Source organism: Anneissia japonica, unplaced genomic scaffold (assembly GCF_011630105.1).
Source record: "Anneissia japonica isolate Jap-2015-1 unplaced genomic scaffold, ASM1163010v1 scaffold6406_len342834_cov151, whole genome shotgun sequence".
Taxonomy (NCBI): Eukaryota; Metazoa; Echinodermata; class Crinoidea; order Comatulida; family Comatulidae; genus Anneissia; species Anneissia japonica.
In genome coordinates this window covers 222,826-228,050 of record NW_022738763.1, presented here as the reverse complement: position 1 = coordinate 228,050, position 5,225 = coordinate 222,826, and positions in this window count along the sequence as shown.

Below are 5,225 nucleotides of genomic sequence, written 5' to 3'. Positions count from 1 at the left end.
CTTAGCTGAAAAAGTTAATACAAATCAATTTTTATATGCTTTAGGTTATTATGTGTACATTTTTTTGTTGTTAAACACCGGCGTAGTTAGTTAATCAATCAATCAATCAATCACAAAACTTATAACGTTGAGTATCCATATGATATGTTCAATGGCACTCAAACAGCAGAGTTTATAGTCGCTTCTAAAAAGTAGCCAACTGATAATAATTGCATCAAGCATACAGTAGCTCATCATCAACAAGTTCCTTCATTTCAGTTGTATTGAAGAAACTCTCTAGTGGGATTCGAACCTCCAACCTCTAGCTGTCAAGGCGAGTATCAGAGACCTTTGGGATATCTTGCAGTTCTAAACCCCCAGGGAGCTGTGGCTAAGCTAGAAAAGCTTATAGAATGCATAGGAAAACCTAGTGGATAAAATTCAAATGAAGTTGCTGTGTAGCACCGTAAACAATGTAAACAAATATCTAAAAATAATGACAGTGCTCAAATAAGAACATATTGAAATAATTGTATTGGCACAGCTCATCAACAAGTTTTTTTTTTCAGTTGTATGACAAACAAAGTATCTCTCGCACAGTGGTTTAGCCAAAATTTTAATTTAGGAGTCAAAACTAAATGTGAAGTATAAGTATTTATCGCGTAGCGACACTCGATGGGCGTAGGTCTGGGAGGGGGAGGGGGATGTCAGCTCCCAGGTAAAAAATAATATTTGAAATCAAGACCTTTCTTATGAATAACCAGGCACTGCAATTAATTTCTACAAAATTTAAACATGAACACTGTATACGAACAGGGTGCAAAATTTACATTTTTTTAACACGCGCCAAAATTTAATAATTGATAAACTTGTAATACATTCTAAAGTAAAAACTAAGCCCTAACTAGCTTCTTAAGACTTACTAAAAAATGTAGACAATCATGCAAACATGGACCATTTTTTTTCTATTTGCTGGAATTCCATGTTTTACAATACATCTATTATGTAGTAATAACCTTATACTTATACACTACATAATCATCTTTCATATTGTGAATGTTGTATGGATGTTGTGAATGTTGTATTATTCAATAACTTTGAATAATAAAAATCATAAAAGACAACTTGTTCGGTCTAGGCCACAGGCCTATAAAGCTAGGGTAGGAACCAATGTTTTTCAGCCTGTGTGATCTACACAAATTCATTTTTACAGTAGTTTTTACCTTCTCAGGTACCTAGATTGTGGATTTCATTCAACACAGCTTCCTTGGATAATTGCTTAATATGTATTTTGAAAATTTAATATATCATGTTATGTTTTAATTTGTCACGATGAACATGTGTTAAGCTTGATGTGGTAAATACAGTACTGTACAGTACAACACTACAGTGAATTACTTTTAATAGAAATAATAGTTTATATTTTTATTGCATATTAAACTTGGAATTTAAAGATGATATATCAGTGTAAGAATTTGCCAATGCCCTAATGGTAGACCAGGCTATTAAAACTAAACTAGCCAAGTAGACCAGGCCCTTGAAACACTGAGAGACTTCACTACTTCTAGAACATAAACTGGTCAAACAGAAAATAACATTAAATAAAAAGTTATAAGAATAAGGCGCGATCTACAAATTATTCTCAACGACAGAAACGCGTCTGGGAAAACCATGTATTACAAACGCGTCTGGGAAAGCGATCGTCTAATTATCGTGCCTCATGAATATTAATAAGCTAGTCGGAATATGTCCCAGACGCGTCTAAACGGGTTTGTGCTGTTGAACGCGTTTGCCATTTGCCATATAAATATATGCTGTATACACATGCTACAGGCCGCTTTAAATACATGAGTCCAGGATTCGGGGCTAGATTCTGATAGATAAAAGTTAAACTATGATAGTAAAAACTATCCCCCGCCGGACACCATCCCGGTATATAAGTTATATGAGTTGAAGGAAATGAAATAAATATTTACACTGTTTTAATATTTGCCTCGTGACTTTTTGTCGGAGACATCGTATCCCCGTCTGCCAAATCCTGCCGCTACCGGTCCCGTTTAGAAATATAATCAATTCATTTTGTTTCGTATCGATATTCTTACTTTGTCATGAACGGAAATAAACTGTTTGAAATAGGCATATACCACCAATTTGCATTACTGCAAATTGTCTAGTAACAATGACTTCAGTGAGAAACGTTCTCACACAAGTAGGTTCCCACGAACAGGAGAAGCATGAGAGAAGCAGACACAAGGTCAATCACATACAGTAGTCTTCTCTTTAAACGCCGCCAACTCAGGAATGTAGACGCTCTAGTGTCTGATCTGATTCTTTGAACGCCGCCTTCAGGAATGTAAACACGCTGCTGCTCCGCAAGAAGGGAATAGCCGACTGCCTTGTTCACCAATATAAACATGTGCCATGGTTTAACTATTTTTAAAACACAATAATATATATAATAATACAAACATGTATTAAATTCATATAGCCTACACAGCAAAACACAATACCGTAGCATACGTTGGTCTACGTGCGATATCACGTGATCGCCACAACGAACTTCTTAAACTGCGGCTGATCCAAGTCAGTGTTTGCATGCTGTATTGTGCGGGCTGTGCAGGCATTTATGTGGGAATTAAAAAGTTGGGCAAAAGGTACTTGTTTTGATAGGTCAATTCGAACATCGCACAATATAATCCTGTCTCTTATACACATCAGATGTCTTCTATAAAACCTACAGGTAACGGTAGGGCTTAGCCTACTAAAATACAAGAAACATTGGGGTTTCCCCAACAAGAAAAATAATTAAATTTAGGCCTTTATTATAAACATTTCTTCGTAAACTGTCACTTAGCGTACGCTAGCATTTTACTACCAGGCTACTACTATTATAAATATAGGCCTAGGCCTACATAGCCTAGGTACGGTAGGGACACTGAACAAGTTTTGAAGTTGTTTAAATCACGATCAAATTCCAAATTTCGCTGAACGCGTTTAACATTTTGCCATTCACGAGCAGTCAGCCATATGAAAAGGGGAGGAGTTAACTTCCAAACGGAATAAACGGCTCGAACGACAAGCTTCCAAACGGCATTTCACAGACGCGTTTGGGAGCTTGTCATATAACAATAGTAAACGTGTTTAACCCGTTTCTGTCGTTGGGGATAATTTGTAGATCGCGCCTTAACGTTGGGTTAAAGTTGGGTTATTACAAAAACAAATGTGGCAAAGACAAGCCAAACCAGTCACTCGTCGCAAATCGTGTTACAGAGAAAATGACCAAAACATGCTGGAATGTCAAATTTTAAAAAATCTGTTTATTGCACTAAACTAACCTTTATATATCTATACATCATTCTATGCTGTTATTTTCCCCATTTTCAATGTTAAAAACAACACTTTTTAAGGATTTAAAGATAGTTTCTGCATGAGAAATTCCTGAAATCATAAACTTTGAAGGCTGATTTCTCATATATTGTTCGTTAAACAGCTGTGTGATTAAACGCTTGTAACTTCATAAGGAAATGTCCGATTTTAATGATTTTTTTTACCATTTTATAGCTATTATTTTACTCTCTAACACTGTATTAATAACTGAAAATAGATTTTTGCGAAGAGAGACTGGTTTGACTTTTCTTTGCCACAAATGATCTTTAAGAAAAAAAAGCCATGGAGTATAGATGACCTTGAAAGTAATGTTGGCAACATTTTGTCCTTAATGAATCAGTAATGCATTTATGTGCAATCAATCAATTAATACAAAATACGATAATGTTACTCTGAAATTCCTTGTTTATACTTCAAACGTATTTGTGTCGAGAAAAAGTCGGTCTTAATTTTACATCAAATGTATCATTTATGAACCACGACGAGTTGAATACAAATTACATTCTGTAAAATTTCCTTCGGTAAATTCTCATATCCGTCCCGCAATTATTAACCCATTGCTCGATGTATAACTATTTTGAAATTTTATACGGAAAGATGTCGCCAAAAACATAGCTGAACCAATTCGGTAAAGTAACATCTAAAAGTAGTTATGGAAATTGATTGAAATTTTGAGAAAATGGATTTATTGAATGTTAAATTCATATATGAGAAGCATTGATTGCTGAATGATATGAACACGTAAAATCTGGGTCATGTTGGTACTAAGGTCGGTATATTAATAACGAGAACAGATTATTCAAATAATGACAATAACAATTTAAATTATGTTCTTCCTATTTTCTACAAACAAATTTAATGCCAAGCTTGTATCTTTTGGATTTTAATTAGAACACAGTTTTTATAATCAAGGTACAGTATGGTATAAATACTGGAGATAAGTCAGTTTTCTCCTCTGAGTAATTTGAAATGAACATTAGGTAAATAAAATGATAGTAATTTTGTTATGGATGATAATAAATTAAGTTGATAGTTTATTTTAAATCTTTAGTCAGAATTAGTATTAATTATAATTTTTTGGAAATTTCAGAAATTTATATAATCAAAGATGTTACATAGGGGTCAATCCAGAGAAAAAATGTGGGTAGGGCCATTGGTGCTTGACATGTAGTACTTAGGCATGCTGGACAAATAGATGCTGATGCATGCAATTTAAATCAAAAATTAGCTTGTTTTTGAGTACATTGCTTCCCTCTCTTTTAGCCCTGACAGCAGCCCTGAATCCGCCACTGTTGTATTGAGTCGTTTATTGAAATTTATAAGAAATATAGAGTAAAATACATGAAACCTGGATATTTGTAAAATTTGTATCAAATTACTAGCTTTTATTCTTTAATCTATAATGCATATCCATGATGTATATTGATTAGTTTCTTGAAACAAACTTTCAATATTACGTTTACAAATCTGGATCAATATGCGTAGCTAGCAGCTAAGTCGACTTATCTCCCAGTTGATATGTTTACAAGAATAACTACGTTTGATTGGGAAGATAACACATGATGATAATCAAAATGACAGACGTAATCTACCGAAAAACAACTTAATAACATCAGAGGGGAAAATCTATCTGTATACTGCCCAAAGCACGCTTTCTTTCGATAATTATATTTGCATTTAACATTTAACATGACCTAATAACGCTTGCATAAAGGGCTTTTGTTAATATCTGCGAGATTGACGATGTTTATTTGACGCGATTTCATAACATTCAGATTAAGATGTTTAAGTAGAATGCGTGTATGCGTGTCCTGGTTTTGACGACGTCCTGTTTGGTTTGCATCACATTTACATACGGT